Here is an 18,973-nt window from a genome sequence, read left to right as displayed (position 1 = left end):
TGATTTGATACAATGTTGAACTTCACTAGCAATAGCTCAAGTCAAGACATAGAAAGCGAGGCAGACAGGCGGAGAAGAGATATGAATGTGATTTCATTTTCATCAGGGTATTTTCTACTGTTTTTATCTGTCGGCTTTAGGCCTATGCATTTTACTTAGCCGATGATCGAAGTTATTGGCCCAATGATGCATTGGCCTATAGACTATAGTATATCTGAGTTATATGCTCTCATGTCTTTAGCCGTATCAATGTTACCATATGGCAGAGGCTAGTGATCTCGCCATAGTTTAATTTTTATAATTGTACTTCAGATGTTTATGATTAACCACGTGACAATGATGTTGAAAAAAGAAAGTGTAAACGTTATTAGGCTATTGTAACGAAATTGTGCACTAAATTGTGCATAACTGGCACGCAGATCAGTAGAAATTGTAGGATACGTACTATAAGCTTCACCAAACTTGAAACTCACGAGCTGCCTGTTCATTACTATTACACGCATTGTGCACCGTTTAGGAAGTCCCGTGAAAACAATGGGCCCGCCTATTGAAATCAAATGCCCGTCCAACTAATTCGTTCTGGCGCCGGGTCTGCTCTCCAGTCTGTATGTAGGCTACATACCTCTCAAGGACATCATGAGTGTCTGCTCGCTCATGGATCTTCGCTGCTACCTTCTCCTATAAGGAGCTCTTTTAGGAGTGTGGACAGGTGAATCGCGATCACTCCATCCATGTCCTCTATCCAATGGCCTTGCTCCATTCGCGACTCACTCACGATTCACACTCAATGAGCAATTGTTGAGTGATGGGCCCGAAATAAACCAATTCAATCCGTTTTTCTAACCATAGACCGCTATCTCTCGCTCTCTCGATCTGTCTATCTACTCATGCTGGATGTTGATCAAATTGTTATGTCACGTCTGAGTTCTGCCAATGAGGGTGAGAAAAAAGGACAACAACATTGAAACATTTTAAAATAAATAAATGGGTTTTATTGGGAAAAGAGCATACCACACGGGCTATTGATGTGCAATATAAGAACATATGCATATTTAGGAACTCATACACGTGGGCTTAAACAACAAACAGTGGACATCGTATTTCGCTGATAGTTTATGCCAATTAGTGTGTCTCATCCCATCTAATTTGAGGTTAGGCTGCCTCGTCCCAAATGGCTCTCTATTGCGTATATTGTAGACTACTTGACCAGGGCCAATTGTGCACTACATAGGGATTAGGGGCAGAGTGAGCGGGCTTTACTGACTCATCCCTAATGTGTTGCACTTTCTCTGACGGCAACCCTTTGTTGAGTCATGCCCGTTTATGAATGCCCCTTAGTTGCTATAGCGATGGAGTATCCATGGCAACCGGGTGAGATCCGGGTAGTGGGTACATGCCATTTTACATTAGCCGGGTAATACATTAAATGAATATGGGTGAGGGGAATAAGTGCTAGACTTCCATCAGTGTCCCCCATTAATAAAAAGACAAGCTCTTACAGGGGTGAAAAAGTCAACTGGTAGAGATAAATAAATTCGGTAAAAACAAGGAATCTTTAAAAAAGCACGAGCATTTCAGTGACTAAAGAGTATTTCCGTAACCAAAGAGCATTTCAGTAACTAGGTGGATTTGAACAAATATATTGTACAGGCTGAAATGGCCATCTGACCAATTTCATTCTTAAAAACACGAAACTAATTTAATGTGACAGGCTAGCCTTCAGTCTTCACATGGTAAGTTATTTATATCTCCATGATTTCTTTGGCACATTCATTCAGATCCATTTACAGACAAACCATCTAAATGTCTGTGCAAACAACAAAACATTTAATAAAAATACTGATATATAAAATAAAACTGCCTTTCCTCCAGAGAAAGGTATCTCTACACCATCCCTTCTAGAATATAAACTACACACATATTAAACACTAGTCACAAACGTTTAAAAACAACACACAATATTAGACAATAAAAAAAATAGACATTGTCGCATTTCCAAATGACTGATTATGACAATTTCTGTGAATAGACAAAACAACAATGAATTCACATACAGTAGTAAATGGAGCAACAGGTTAGTGGTATTACTGAAAAATATTTGAAAAAATAATTGAAGGAAGCAATTGCAGAATTGTCCTGATATCATTTGGAATGGAAATGTGAGGTAATGCTTGTAGTTTTTTTTTATTTTTATCAAGACTTCAAATATTAGCACCATCCGAGCGAGTGAAGTGAGTTCGGAACAACTGAATGTATGCGTTCTTCTTGCAAAGCATGTAAACAATTCAATCAAACTATTATATTAATCAGATTATCCACAAGAATTGCAGTATTGTGTGCATGTAACCATACTCAGTGTATGCTTGCTTGTCATGCTAGTTAATGGTATAGATATATTTCATATGCCTCCATATTTGGGAAAGTCACAGCTAGGGTTGCAGAATTCACCAAACCTTCCAAAAATTCCCTGGCTTGTCAGAAATCTTGGTCGATGAATTCCAAGTTGGAGGATTCCCTTATAGCTTATTCCCTGCTGGTTCCAGAAATCATCCAACTAGATTTTCTGAGAAAAAACCCCCGGACATTTTAGGAACATTTTGAGATTTGTGTAGCCCTACTCATAGTTTATATCGGCTAATAAAACCAATGCAAAAAACATAATTCCCAAGTGTCTGAAAAGGAATGCTCTACTTTTGCAGTAAGTAACTCTATAAATAATACCATATTCCTCTCAGTACAGAAAACTTTTCACAGCTTGACCAACACAACATAAATTACAACTATTTTATATTACAGGATCTTTACAGTAAGACAGCTGAGCTACATATACTGTATGAATTAAAGGCCCCATACTGATATGATCAATAATCCATTCCTTAATTGAAATAGCCGTGCAATTAAGTATAGCTAGCATAAACCAACCAGCACTAGCAGTCTTAATCATACAAATATAATCCCTTCATCGGACATTCTAGTGATTCGGTTTCTGTGGTCTTAATTAACATGGGATTGAGGTCCGTGTAGTTTGAGGTTATTATCAAATGCAGGAAACCAACCTCAACCCAAACCAGTCACTGAAACCAGACTCAGCAACTGATACAAAGCTGTGACTAAGCATGTGTTAGTTTAGTAGAAGATAAAAGTTCTTCCCTTTGTGCTCCTGTGTCTCTGTTTCTAGCTGATAAGAAGACGACTGGCCATGATGTGAGCTTGGACAATGGGGCTACCAACCAGTGAAGCTACACAGGATTCTGCTGACAATGGCAGCTATCGTCCATTCTCAGATAGTGTGCGTTGTCTCCGTCCTGGAGGGGACCCATGGCAAACACCACATAGAGAGGAAGAGGCGGGGAAAGGAGACTAGCATCAGGATGGAGGGAATTGAGGAGGAAAAAGAGGGGAACTGGGTTGAGAAAATGGGTGAATTTGACCTGTAAGGATCTTAGAACCACACCACATATTAGAAGGATAAACCAGATGGAATGGAGCTAAGAAGAAAATTCCACATCCTAGCCTGCAGTAGCAGCCATAGAAATAGAATGAATAGAACGGGGTTCCCCATTCTAGTCAATGATGGCATAATGGGTGGACCGGCGGCCATTGCGAGTGTACCCATCAGAGCAAAGCATGAAGTAAAAGCAGGAAGTGTACCCATCAATATGTGTTGTGATTTGTTGATTAAATTCAATTGACAACAAGTACATTCCATTGCATGAGCCTCATCAGTTAACATAATTTGAATGAACATTCTACATTAACCATGGAAATTATTGCATCACAATACCAGGCAGCCATTACGAGTGGCTTGCGAAAGTATTCACCCCTTGGCATTTTTCCTATTTTGTTGCCTTACAACCTGCAGCAATCGTTAAGTCATACCGCATATTCTCAATTGGATTGAGGTCTGGGCTTTGACTAGGTCATTCCAAGATTTAAAAATGTTTCCCCTTAAACCACTCGAGTGTTGCTTTAGCAGTATGCTTAGGGTCATTGTCCTGCTGGAAGGTGAATCTCTGTCCCAGTCCCAAATCTCTGGAAGACTGAAACAGGTTCCCCTCAAGAATTTCCCTGTATTTAGCATCATCCATCATTCTTTCAATTCTGACCAGTTTCCCAGTCCCTGCCAATGAAAAGCATCCCCATAGCATGATGCTGCCACCACCATGCTTCACTGTGGGGATGGTGTTCTCGGGGTGATGAGAGGGGTTGGGTTTGCGCCAGACATAGCGTTTTCGTTGATGGCCAAAAAGCTCAATTTTAGTCTCATCTGACCAGAGGACCTTCTTCCATATGTTTGGGGAGTCTCCCACATGCCTTTTGGTGAACCCCAAATGTGTTTGCTTATTTTTTTTCTTTAAGCGATGGCTTTTTTTCTGGCCACTCCTCCGTAAAGCCCAGCTCTGTGGAGTGACCGGCTTAAAGTGGTCCTATGGACAGATACTCCAATCTTGGCTGTGGAGCTTTGCAGTTCCTTCAGGATTATCTTTGGTCTCTTTGTTGCCTCTCTGATTAATGCCCTCCTTGCCTGGTCCGTGAGTTTTGGTGGGCGGCCCTCTCATGGCAGGTTTGTTGTGGTGTCATATTCTTTCCATTTTTTAATAATGGATTTAATGGTGCTCCGTGGGATGTTCAAAGTTTGGGATATTTTTATATAACCCAACCCTGATCTGTACTTCTCCACAACGTTGTCCCTGACCTGTTTGGAGAGCTCCTTGGTCTTCATGGTGCCGCTTGTTTGGTGGTGCCCCTTGCTTAGTGTTGTTGCAGACTCTGGGGCCTTTCGGAACAGATGTATATATACTGAGATCATGTGACACTTAGATTGCACACAGGTGGACTTTATTTAACTAATGATGTGACTTCTGAAGGTAATTGGTTGCACCAGATCTTATTTAGGTGATTCATAGCAAAGGGGGTGAATACATATGCAAGCACAACTTTTCCGTTTTAAATTTTTTGAAACAAGTAATTTTTTAATTTCACTTCACCAATTTGGACTATTTTGTGTATGTCCATTACATGAAATCCAAATAAAAATACATTTAAATTACAGGTTGTAATGCAACAAAATAGGAAAAACGCCAAGGGGGTTGAATACTTTTGCAAGGCACTGTACCCATACGATTACCAGTGAAATTGCCAGGGTTAGAGGTTCCAAGCTCGTTCTATTCATCCTATTCTATGGTAGCAGTCTCCCTTGGGTTAAACTAGGTTCTGGTCAGGTGTCGATGTTGTCGTTGTCAGAAGACAGGAAGTCCCAGGTGGTGCGCTGGGCGTTGGATTGCGCCCGTTGGCGAGCCAGACAGAAATTGGAGGGGCGTGAGAGGCTCATGGAGGTCACGATGTTGGTGACGATTTCCTCCTGCTCCTCGTCGTGCTGCGACAACTGGCGGTTGAAGGCGATGGCATCAGCCGCAAACTGTGTTAAGTCTTTGGTGCTGCTGTTCTTGTAGAGAGAACGAGCAGACGATCAGTCAGAGATTGATAAAATAAGAGATTATAGATCACATGTTTAGCCGTAGAAGCCATACCTTCAGGGACACTCTAAAATCTAATTTTGTTAGATGGTTTCTGACATCAAACTGTCAAATCGAGTACATTACTCTACCTTGGACTGAAAACTAAAAATATATTTTGAATTTGGAGTGCAATGTCCCTTTAAGCCCTCTCTGTATAACTTTGTTAGCCATCTGCCTGCCATATTTGAGATTTGTTTTTGCTGTTATGTACTATACATTCTGTCCAATGAGAGCTGAGTGGATTACCTTCGGAGGAAGTGTGGAGTTGCGAGACCTCTCTCTGGTGCATTCTTGGGGGAAATAAATAACAGGTTTAAATACAACAGTGTCCATTTCTTTTAAATGTATCCTTTCCTTCATTAATGATGTACAGTTTGGAGGAAATGGACTGGTGAAAACAAGCCCTCTGGTGTCTTATAGGTGGCTTTCACCCATTCAGCCTTCTCAGATCAGTGTATAATAGATGACGCAGAGGGGACAAGGCAAGGAAGCCAGTTAAGAGTATTGTTATAGATCCAGTATGTTATGGCCATACACCCATACAGTACTCAGAGGACCAATTAAGTTTGGGCCTTGGCACTCACCCCCTGCGCCCAGGGGTGCTGCAGGACCTGGGCAGCACTGAGGCGTGTGGCGTCCCGTGCCAGTAGCCTGGAGATGAGGTCTGGGCAGAGATATGGGCCCAGTCCCTCTCTGGGAACTCATACTGCACCTCCTGCATGCTCTCAAACAAGTTATTCTGCAGGGGTCAGACACAAAATAGACTTATAACTTGACTTTTCACCATAAAAACATGACTCATTCATTGCAAATGCAAAAAAAAAATGCTTAATACAAATAGTGCTGTATTAGTACTGTGTAAGGTGACCTGGGGTTATGAGGAGGACAGGGAATGTTGTGTGTGAGGGTGTGGGTGTATGTACACTATGTTTGTGTCCCTGGCAGATGTGGCAGGTCTCTCCTCGGTCCCAGCCACAGTCAGTCCCACAGTGGTCGGTGAAGGGGGGGCTGCCACTCAGCAGAATATAAAGTATGACCCCAGGCTCCAGAGGGCACAGGGCTTGACGTGGAACGAAGCCTCTTCTGTGAATACCTCCACCACCTCTGGGGCCATGTACTCTGCCGAGCCACACTGACGTGGAGAACACAAAACCACACACTGTTAGGGCATAAGTCAAAACAAATTTGAATTGAAGTGCATTTAAAATCACAACACTCTTTACGGTAAAAGTGTTATGTTATGTTTCCAAGATGGCGTAGCAGTTCAGACGTCCTCTACCCTCCTCTTGTCGTGTCCCGTGTATATATATATTTACATATTTTTTCTTCACTTATCTTTTTATATATATATATATTTTTTTTAATTCTAAAAACTCAACCTCAAAGCACTCTCCTGCAACCCGCCTCACCAATTTAAAAAAGAAAGTATTATTTACCTCATCTGAATTCCACAACAGAAGCTAGCAAGAGGTTAGCCATTTTCACTGGCTAACGTTGAAGTTCAGCTAGCCACGGTTAGCTGTCCTCAGCTATCCATTAGCTCGAAAAGCTATCGCCAGTTTTTGTACAGCGCGACTCAGACCAGAGCATACCGGACCTATTCTCTCTCCTTTCCCCGATTTCTACCGCAGGCTCTGGACATTTACACCTGGATCTTGCAGCTAACTAGCTGCTACCTGAGTGACTATTGGCAACGTCGGTCACGGAATTAACACACATTATTACGGAGCTAGCCAGCTGAAGAGTTCCGTCAGCCACTCCTGGGCTATTCCTGAGCTAGCCAGCTGAAGTGTCTCCTGGGCTACAACTCACCTATCCTGACCCGTTTTACTGCCGATGCGGAGCCCCATCGGGTCTTCACGACTGGACCACCGACGTTATCTGCCCGAGGGAGTTATCCAACTGGCCCCTCCGTCGCGACGTAACCTGATCGCCCATCTGCGGCCCGCTAATCGTTAGCTGTCTTTTCGGCTGCGATCTGAATAGGTCTATCGGACACTTTTCTTGGGCCACTATAACTAACTATTTTGCCTTGGACTGGTCCCCCCTTCCACACGGAACCCCACTAACCCACAGACGGAAACGCACGAGGTGGCTAAAAACAGACCTCCCTCCCATCTTCCACCAGCTTGCTACCTATGGCCCGGCTAGCTGTCTGAATCTCACTGGACCCTTTGATCACTCGGCTAAGCATGCCTCTCCTTAATGTCAATATGCCTTCTCCATTGCTGTTCTGGTTAGTGTTTATTGGCTTATTTCACTGTAGAGCCTCTAGCCCTGCTCATTATACCTTATCCAACCTCTCAGTTCCTCCACCCACACATGCTATGACATCTTCTGGTTTCAATGATGTTTCTAGAGACAATATCTCTCTCATAATCACTAAATGCCTAGGTTTACCTCCTCTGTACTCACATCCCACCATACCTTTGTCTGTACATTATACCTTGAAGCTATTTTATCGCCCCCAGAAACCTGCTCCTTTTTCTCTCTATTCTGGACGTCACAGACGACCAATTCTTATAGCTTTTAGCCGTACCCTCATACTTATTCTTCTCTGCTCCTCTGGGGATGTAGAGGTGAATCCAGGCCCTGCAGTGCCTGGCTCCACTCCTACTCCCCAGGCGCTCTCTTTGATGACTTCTGTAACCGTAATAACCTTGGTTTCATGCATGTTAACATTAGAAGCCTCCTCCCTAAGTTTGTTTTATTCACTGCTTTAGCACACTCTGCCAACCCAGATGTCCTAGCTGTGTCTGAATCTTGGCTTAGGAAGTCCACCAAAAACTCTGAAATCTTCATCCCTAACTACAACGTTTTCAGACAAGATAGAACGACCAAAGGGGGCGGTGTTGCAATCTACTGCAGAGATAGCCTGCAGAGTTCTGTCCTGCTATCCAGGTCTGTACCCAAACTATTTGAACTTCTACTTTTAAAAATCCACCTCTCCAAAAACAAGTCTCTCACCGTTGCCGCCTGCTATAGACCCCCCTCGGCCCCTAGTTGTGCTCTGGACACCATATGTGAACTGATTGCCCCCATCTATCTTCAGAGCTCGTGCTACTAGGTGACCTAAACTGGGACATGCTTAACACCCCAGCCATCCTACAATCCAAGCTTGATGCCCTCAATCTCACACAAATTATTAATGAACCCACCAGGTACAACCCCAAAGCCGCAAACACTGGCACCCTCATAGATATCATCCTAACCAACATGCCCTCTAAATACACCTCTGCTGTTTTCAACCAAGATCTCAGCGATCACTGCCTCATTGCCTGCACCCGTAATGGGTCAGCGGTCAAACGACCTCCACTCATCACTGTCAAAAGCTCCCTGAAACATTTCAACGAGCAAGCCTTTCTAATCGACCTGGCCCTGGTATCCTGGAAGGATATTGACCTCATCCCGTCAGTAGAGGATGCCTGGTTATTTTTAAAAAATGCCTTCCTCTCCATCTTAAATAAGCATGCCCCTTTCAAGAAATTTAGAACCAGGAACAGATATAGCCCTTGGTTCTCCCCAGACCTGACTGCCCTTAACCAACACAAAAATATCCTGTGGCGTTCTGCATTAGCATCGAACTGCCCCCGCGATATGCAACTTTTTAGGGAAGTTAGAAACCAATACACACAGGCAGTTAGAAACGCCAAGGCTAGCTTTTTCAAACAGAAATTCGCTTTGTGCAACTCCAACCCTAAAAAGTTCTGGGACATTGTAAAGTCCATGGAGAATAAGAACACCTCCTCCCAACTGCCCACTGCACTGAGGATAGGAAACTCTGTCACCACCGATAAGCCCACTATAATTGAGAATTTCAACAAGCATTTTTCTACGGCTGGCCATGCTTTCCACCTAACTACCCCTACTGCATTCAACAGCACTGCACCCCCCACAGCTACTCGCCCAAGCCTCCCCCATTTCTCCTTCTCCCAAATCCATTCAGCTGATGTTCTGAAAGAGCTGCAAAATCTGGACCCCTACAAATCAGCTGGGCTTGACAATCTGGACCCTTTCTTTCTAAAATTATCTGCCGAAATTATTGCAACCCCTATTACTAGCCTGTTCAACCTCTCTTTCGTGTCGTCTGAGATTCCCATAGATTGGAAAGCAGCTGCTGTCATCCCCCTCTTCAAAGGAGGTGACACTCTTGACCCAAATTGCTACAGACCTATATCCATCCTACCCTGCCTTTCTAAGGTCTTCGAAAGCCAAGTTAACAAACAGATTACCGACCATTTCGAATCCCACCGCACCCTCTCCGCTATGCAATCTGGTTTCAGAGCTGGTCATGGGTGCACCTCAGCCACGCTCAAGGTCCTAAACGACATCGTAACCGCCATCGATAAGAAACAATACTGTGCTGCCGTATTCATTGACCTGGCCAAAGCTTTTGACTCTGTTAATCACCACATCCTCATCGGCAGACTCAGTAGCCTTGGTTTCTCAAACGATTGCGTCGCCTGGTTCACCAACTACTTCTCTGACAGAGTTCAGTGTGTCAAATCGGAGGGCCTACTGTCTGGACCTCTGGCAGTCTCTATGGGGGTACCACAGGGTTCAATTCTTGGGCCAACTCTTTTCTCTGTATACATAAATGATGTCGCTCTTGCTGCTGGTGAATCTCTGATCCACCTCTACGCAGACGACACCATTCTGTACACTTCTGGCCCTTCTTTGGACACTGTGTTAACAACCCTCCAGACGAGCTTCAATGCCATTCAACTCTCCTTCCGTGGTCTCCAACTGCTCCTAAACACAAGTAAAACTAAATGCATGCTCTTCAACCGATCGCTGCCTGCACCTGCCCGCCTGTCCAGCATCACTTCTCTGGACGGTTCTAACTTAGAATTTGTGGACAATTACAAATACCTAGGTGTCTGGTTAGACTGTAAACTCTCCTTCCAGACTCACATCAATCATCTCCAATCCAAAGTGAAATCTCGAATTGGCTTCCTATTTCGCAACAAAGCATCCTTCACTCATGCTGCCAAACATTCCCTCGTAAAACTGACCATCCTACCAATCCTCGACTTCGGCGATGTCATTTACAAAATAGCTTCCAATACCCTACTCAACAAGCTGGATGCAGTCTATCACAGTGCCATCCGTTTTGTCACCAAAGCCCCATATACTACCCACCACTGCGACCTGTACGCTCTCGTTGGCTGGCCTTCGCTTCATAATCGTCACCAAACACATTGGCTCCAGGTCATCTACAAGACCCTGCTAGGTAAAGTCCCCCCTTATCTCCGCTCACTGGTCACCATAGCAGCACCCACCTGTAGCACGCGCTCCAGCAGGTATATCTCTCTGGTCACCCCTAAAGCCAACTCCTCCTTTGGTCGTCTCTCCTTCCAGTTCTCTGCTGCCAATGACTGGAACGAACTACAAAAATCTCTGAAACTGGAAACACTTATCTCCCTCACTAGCTTTAAGCACCAGCTGTCAGAGCAGCTCACAGATCACTGCACCTGTACATAGCCCATCTATAATTTAGCCCAAACTACTACCTCTTCCCCTACTGTATTTATTTATTTTGCTCCTTTGCACCATATTATTTATATTTTATCTCTGAACTTTCTTCAAACTACAAATCTACCATTCCAGTGTTTTTCTTGCTATACTTTATTTACTTTGCCACCATGGCATTTTTTTGCCTTTACCTCCCTTATCTCACATCATTTGCTCACATTGTATATAATCTTATTTTTATTTAAATTTTTTCTACTGCATCATTGATTGTATGTTGTTTTACTCCATGTGTAACTCTGTGTTTTTGTATGTTGTCGAACTGCTTTGCTTTATCTTGGCCAGGTCGCAATTGTAAATGAGAACTTGTTCTCAACTTGCCTACCTGGTTAAATAAAGGTGAAATAAATAAATAAAATAAAAAAGTGAAACATTTGCATTCCCGCAGACCTGTGGGCCCCAACAAAGATCATTGCGGCGCAGTTGGTATTTTTCATGCTGCGGGCGGGAGCGGGCGGTCAGATAGACAACTTTGTGAAGAAAATATTTTTTTCTCCCGCAGATTAGGCTATTTGGAAACAGACATTTAACATAGCCGTCTGATTAATCCTTATCACTGTTGAAGTTTCCAGTAAAACTGTCTGTTGCTCTTGTCCTGTTCTTCTTTCATTTGGCTGAGTCTGAAATGCTTACTGGCTGGCTGGCCTCCACCTCTGTATAAACTAGTCAACTGTTCATTCAGGTCAACTGCTGGGGTTAGCTGCTCAACGGAAAGACTGTTTCCTTATGTTTTAAATGATTGCTTGAGTCATAACTCATTGATAGATGAGGGCGATGTACTGACTAACTATGTACTATTAGCCAATTAGATAATAAATTATTGCTTCAATCTCAGAGTGTGCATTGTGTATACTGACTAACATGTTAGACTACTAAGTGCCAATTTGAAAATAAAGCAATTATTGCTTAAATTGCACAGTGTGGGCAATGTGCATGCTGACTAATTATGCACTATGTGCCAATGTGATAACCCGGCAGACAGTGAGTTGGTTGTGAAGCTGGGCCCGTATTCATAATGATCTGGGAGGGAGAGCAAGAAAGTGCAAGCAGAGCCAGAGAGATCAGGCGGTGGAGAGGGAGAGAAAGAACAAGAAGGAGCACAGTTGAACGCTGACAAACAGTTGAGAAAAGCCTTATGGATATTCCCAAACATGCTTCTACATCCAGTGATAGTGTAGGCCTGTTTGTATTACTCATGGAAAATGATGCTACATTTCCGCTTTAACATCAAGATAAGCATAATAACTGGCAGTCTGGTACTACTCGACTCTGCTGCTAATATCTCTGAGGCAACAGGAAAGGTTTTTTATTTAACCTTTATTTAACTAGGCAAGTCAGTTAAGAACAAATTCTTATTTACAATGACGGTCTACCCCGACCAAACCCTAACGACGCTGGGCCAATTGTGCGACGCCCTATGGGACTCCCAATCACGGCCGGTCGTGATAGAGCCTGGAATTGAACCAGGGTCTGTAGTGACGCCTCTAGCACTGAGATGCAGTGCCTTAATCCACTTGGGATTTTGGCCTATTTGGACACAGATTCCAGGTTAGAATTTTGTTTATATCATAAGTAATTCATAACTTCATTAGCTAGCTAACGTTGGCTAGCAAGACGTATTAGCTGACTCAACTAGCGCGAATGTCTGGTTAAGGTTGCTTTGGCTTTTCATTCAATTATTTTCATATAGCTGATAACTTTATATGGTTAGCTAGATTGTTAGCTAATAAGGTCGAAAATCTGCAATAGCTAGTTAACACTATGTTTATTGCCTCCAGTCTGGCACGACCAAGTCGTGACTGCTTTCACCAGTAAGAAGTCGAGCTGGGTTTGCTTGAATTTCTAGGTAACTCACCCAATGAATGACCCAGATATGTCTGACACATAGCCTACAGCAGTTAAACTGTACAAAGAGCTCTGCATATTTGTGAAAACAGAAAGAGAAAGTCCAACCAGTTCTGTAGAATGTGTGTTCAAGTCAGAGCATGCCATGTCATTATTTTGGGAAAGCCAGCTCTATGCTATCGGGTCTTCACTTGTTACATTTTCTGTCTTGTTTTGACCCCGCTCACATACTGATGTACTACTCCAGTAGATAGCTAACAACCTGAAATGTTTCCTATTTTTTTCAGTTGGTAGATATGGTGAGGCAGAGCACGATGGCAAAGCTGCAAGCCTTCCAGCACTCTCTCCAGGTAACTTAAATTGCTGTCAGAAATAGCTTACTAACTTGTCAAAACACAGTTGTGACTTCCCTTAACCTCCTGGCCGCCATTGTAAATAAGAATTTGTTCTTAACTGACTTGCCAAGTTAAATAAAGGTTAAAACATTTTTTGTTTGTTTTAAATCCTCCATCAGAGCCTCTGACATCCTCTGGATGTTGTGATGGGTGGACAACATGGGCTTGTTAGTTTTTTAATGGCCCGGTGCCCCGTTTGAGCGTGGTTTGTGCAATTAGACCATTTCGTTGGTCCTTAGGAACTCTCCACTCAACCGGGGCATGGGGCCATGCAAAATGACTTCCAGATTTAAATACAGTTATTGACATAGCTCCCGCCTTTTCCCGCCCCCCCTCCCATGTTTACAGTTCAGCCATTAGACGAAAAGAAGAAGCCACTGCTAGTGGGGCAGCTTGGCAAAACAATCGTGCATTTTGTGATGAAAGTAGATTAATGTGAATTTTAGTTCGCCCATTTTTTTCATGAAACATTGAATTTTGCCTTACTTCTATTAGCCCATTGAAATGCATTGAATAACAGATTCATACATGGAAAACAGAGTCTCACCTTTCCATAGAGTGGTCATATTAGTGTGTCGCCCAAACTGTCGCTTCAGACGAGTCCATTGGCGCTTGTGAGGGTTGTAAAGCAAAACGGAGAACACCATCTTGTTCATGAGAGTCTCATCTTTCCATACCATTCGGACGCTACGGACATTTTTGTGAGAAGACAGATATTCGGGATGTCTCATGGTCTGACAAACATCGCTCCAGCTCGGCCACCTCCACCAGAGCTATGGAAGGCCGCCATTGGCGGATACAGTGGATTGAGATGCAGCCCATGCAAAAAAACAGATCTCTCTATCTTAAACAGACAGATTTTGATGAAAATTATTTGATTATGCTAATTTGATTTCCATGGGGGCGCGAACATCGACTCTAGGGGTTTAACCAGCGATAGCCGACACCCACATAATGGCGGTGTAACTGCGTTGGAGCTGTCAAATCATTGAATAGTTGCTCTTCTGATCAGTGTCATTAAGCCACACGTCCCACTCGCATTAGAAGTTCAGGATGAGAAAGTGTAGGCTACATAGAAATGAAGACGCTCAAATTGAAAACCATTAAACAAAATAATGAGGTTTTCTATCGGCTTAATCGAGTTGTAGATTAGGGCTGTGACGGTCCCAAAATTTCGTCAGCCGGTGATTGTCAAGCAAATAACTATTGGTCTCACAGTAATTGACGTTAATTAGCATAAACACATTTAGCATCTCCTGGCTTCCACACAGCCTACAAGCCACTGATGCAGACCTTTGGAACATCTACATTTTAAAAAGTATAATAAATCCATGTAATATAGCCTACACCTTCACAATAAATCCATTATTTATTTTAGACAGGTCTAAAGAAGCATGTCATGAAGGAAATGTAGTCTATTTCAGAAGAACAGAATAGCATACTCTGAGTTGTCCTTATGTTAGGTTCTGATGTGGTTATTGTCACGTCCTGACCAGTAAAGGGGTCATTTGTCATTGTAGTATGGTCAGGGCGTGGCAGGGGGGTGTTGTTTTTGTGTGTTTTGGGGTTGGTTTATTTAGAGGGGATTGGTTCTAGTTTTCATTTTCTATGTTCTTTTTCTATGTGTGGCCGAGTATGGTTTCCAATCAGAGGCAGGTGTCTTTCGTTGTCTCTGATTGGAAGCCATACTTAGGCAGCCCTTTTTTCCTTTGGGTTTGTGGGTGGTTGTTTTCGGTATAGTCTCTGTGCCTTACGGAACTGTTTCGTCATTTGTTTATTTTGTTTGCGTGTTCTCTCTAAATAAAGAAGGAAGATGAGCACTATACCCGCTGCGCCTTGGTCTGTCCCTTACGACGCATATGACAGTTATGCCAAAATGACTGTGGACTACACTAGTTCATTTAGCAGACAAGATTTGCTTAAAATTCCATGGCATTATTTTATAGTATGAAGAACATAATTGAACAAAGCTGAATAGAATATAAAGGATATTTTCTCCAACTGATTTCGGTGAGTGCGTACATGCAGCTATTTTGTGTTGAGCGGTTAACAAAGAAATAGGTACTCCTATATGCTTAATTTAGAGTTATTAATTTAACTTTAGTTGTTCTACAAATGTTGGGCTATATGTTTAGATGTTTAATACATTGTAAGGCTGCATGAAGCGACTCTAATGATGATTTGAAAAAAGTCGCTTGAAAGGCATGAGCTCTGCTTAGTTTTTTTGTGCAGGCTGTATACACTTTATCAGTCTCTCATTCACAATTTGACAAGCACTTCATAATGCCTCGAATTTCACCGTGACATTCCCTTTGTGTGGCCGTAATGCACCCTAAAAAAATCCATGCCTTTTGTGGCCAGTGGTCATTGTGCCCTTGGCCTGGAATGCTGCTTTGTGCCCTTCTCAATGACTGCTGCGGGCTCCGAAGAACCTCTCACTCACATGGCTGATCACCTGATCAGGTCTTTCTCACAGGCTACAAGTGAAGACCGACACATCGGGGAGGCAACTGCTCGTCCTTATCCAATTCCGAGGTGCATATTGAAGATATTGGAAGAATTGTCCACATTTACTTTTCGTCAGCCAACAAGATGCGTAGGCCTAACGAACAGTAAAAGCACTAGCCTATGCCAATCCACTATCACCCATAATTCAAAAGTTGTGGGATGCGATAGATCCCAAATTAATACAACCACTACAGTAGCATCAAAAACCTTCTTGACGCAATGAGGCTGACGCAACAGATCAGAACATTTAGCTTTTTATGTTGATAAACTATTAGGCTATTTATTCACATTATAAGTGCTGCAATGCGCACATGGCAGTAGGCTATAAGCACGAATGTTCCATTAGCCGGAAAACACCATTATCAAAAGGGAAAACACCATTATCAAAAGTGACTGCAAATGCATGTAATGCTTTTATTATAAAGGTGCATTTTTATGGTAAAAATGATCTTCCCCAAATTTGAAACTCACGCTCTGTTTATGTATGCCAATTACGCTATACACCACTTGTAAAGCGGATTAATGTTTTACATTTTAAGAAGTTATTTGGGGGGGTAGGCTGTCATTGTAAATAAGAATTTGTTGTTAACTGACTTGCCTAGTTAAATAAATGAGCTCCTGGGCTCTCATTAAGTTTTTGATGTTCAATCACATTTGCATTGACGTCAGAGTGATTAGAGGGACAATAGAGTGCTGAGTATCAGGAAGTTAGCAAGTTTGGTAGGCTACTAATGACCATCATTAGTTTCAGAGCTTGGAGAAGCCTAATTGCTGTGACGGTCACGTGGAATTTGACTGCCTTCATGACTCGTGACCGCCGGTGTGTCGGTAATATAGTCACCGCAACAGCCCTTGTGTAGATTACAGTACATCTCACATTCCAGTGTTCGAACTTGTAAACAAGGTTGCATGAGATTTCTCTTAATGCAACTCTGTGCAGCCAATGGCAATGCCTGCTTTAGGTATAATGCCAGGAGCCACTTGTGGATTTGACAGCTTTACGTTGTTCCACCTTTGACACCGCCAAAACAACAGCTTTGCGGGTGTTGGCTAGCTTGAATCTAGCCCTTAATCTGAATTTTCTCCTGATATGGGCTTTGCAAAGTAGCTTTAGTAGCTATTTGTTTACATGCTCATGTAACTGGTAGGTTGTGAACACCCAGACTCCCACTCCATAACCAAACATCTTAACCATTTCACCAAAAAATTATTCTGTCTTTGGCCGAGGGTGGTTCAAGTCACAGGCAAGGCTACCTCATCACTAGAACTTTTTAACTAGCCTCCGCTATACTCATCCTAGAAGTATTATTGTTAAACATTTTGGTTTTCAGGAGATCCAAAGCGAGAAGTATAGGCCAGAAATATGACATTTAAAAAAATCTAAGAAGTACAGGCTTCAATCTACTTTTTGTAGATTAATGGTTTGTAAAATAGTGGTACAGTCTACAGACTTTTAGTAAAATGCAGGCCTAGGCCCCCAGGGGCCAAATCTGTGGCTCCATATATAAATATTTTCAGGCTACATAAATCTACCTCTGTGCCAAATCTGGTGTGTTTATATCAAAATAGTCCTTCTGAATTTTAAACCAGTGTTACCGTATATGGCCATTTAAAATGGCTGCAAATCTGAGGTGGCTCCTCATCTTAACCTTTTCAGGGTCCATAAATCTATCTCTGTGCCAAATTTGGAGCCTTTATCTTAAAACAGTCTTTCGGAATTCCAAAAGTCAGCATGCATTTTGAAAAATGTTTGCCACGCCCCCAGGGGCGAAGTCTGGAGTCGCTCTATATCTAAATCTTTTTAGGGTACATAAATATACCTCTGTGCCAAATTTGGGTTGTTAATCTCAAGACAGGCTTTCTGAACTGTAAATTGTATTACCTTCTGTGGCCATTTCATAAGATGACTGCCAAGGCCCCCGGGGGCCAAATCTGTAGAGGTTCCATACATGGTGCGTCTATGTCAAAAAAGGCTTTCAGAACTCTAACAGTGTATTACTGACAGTGGCCATTTTGTAAGATGGCCACCACAACTATGTGGTGATTCCATATCTAAATCTTTTTAGGCTAAATAAATCTACCTCTGTGCCATATTTGATGTGTTTATCTCAAAAAAAGCCTTCAGAACTCTAACATTTTATTACCGACAGTGGCCACACACACACACACACACACACACACACACACACACACACACACACACACACACACACAAACACACAAACACTAGAGAAACAGACAGAGAATTGCAAAGTTGTTTAAAGTAACTGTCCCCAGGGGTCAAATCTGTGGTGGCTTCATATATACATATTTTCAGGCTACATAAATCTATCTTTTAATTGCTGCATATCTGGGCTGGCTCCATATCTTAATCTTTTAAGGATCCAGAAATCTACCTCTGTGCCAAATTTGGAGCATTTATCTTAAAAGAGATTTACAAAATATTGTTACCATCTGCAACCACCCCAGGGGCCAAATATGGAGGTATACATATTATTATAGGGCTCCATGCCCTAAAATAGTCTTGCCCTATAAATAGTACGTCCTATTAGTTATATCCATGAGTCATATTAGTATTTTAATATCAAATAGTTTTCCTCAAAACTAACACACACATCGACGCACACACACACACACACACACACACACACACACACACACACACACACACACACACACACACACACACACACACACACACACACACACACACACACACACACACACACACACACACACACACACAGAGAGAGAGAATCGCAAAGTTGTTTAAAGTAACTGTCCAGTGGAAATTCTGTTCATATTCTGTTAACTCATTCAATGCTGTTGACTCATCCTATACTCTTATTTGTGGCCAAAGCATAAACAAATAAGTATAAAAAAACACCTCAAACTTGTATCTCAAGTAGACTGTTTCAAAAATGCATGCTATTTCCAAATATAGGATGATGTTATTCTCCTGAGGAGATTGAGCTGGCCAATGAGTGGTCTACTTGCATTAAGATGTTTGTGAACAGTATACGCCCACACCAGTCTTTTGTTGGGGTAAGCCTACACCACTGCAACACAGAAAAGCTGCTTTTTAACATACTTAATTACCATTTTTTGGAAGGAAAACTATTTCACTCATATTGTAATTAATTTCATAGAAATCTGGAAATACTGGACAGTTAA

The 18,973-nt window shown here is 42.4% G+C and overlaps 1 long non-coding RNA gene across 1 annotated transcript; it reads right to left on the bottom strand.

Moving 5' to 3' along the window:
- Nucleotides 1-5,084: 5,084 nt before the first annotated feature.
- On the bottom strand, nucleotides 5,085-6,809 carry LOC106613462 (uncharacterized). The gene is made up of 4 exons (XR_006757139.1): nucleotides 6,443-6,809; nucleotides 6,104-6,258; nucleotides 5,766-5,809; nucleotides 5,085-5,441 (listed from the first exon to the last, which is right to left on the bottom strand). It is a non-coding gene; the product is annotated as an uncharacterized lncRNA (long non-coding RNA).
- Between the last annotated feature and the right edge of the window lie 12,164 nt (nucleotides 6,810-18,973).

Source organism: Salmo salar, chromosome ssa10 (genome assembly GCF_905237065.1).
Source record: "Salmo salar chromosome ssa10, Ssal_v3.1, whole genome shotgun sequence".
NCBI lineage: Eukaryota > Metazoa > Chordata > Actinopteri > Salmoniformes > Salmonidae > Salmo > Salmo salar.
Note: the sequence above shows the minus strand (reverse complement) of the source record. Positions and strands in the feature narration are given on the sequence as shown.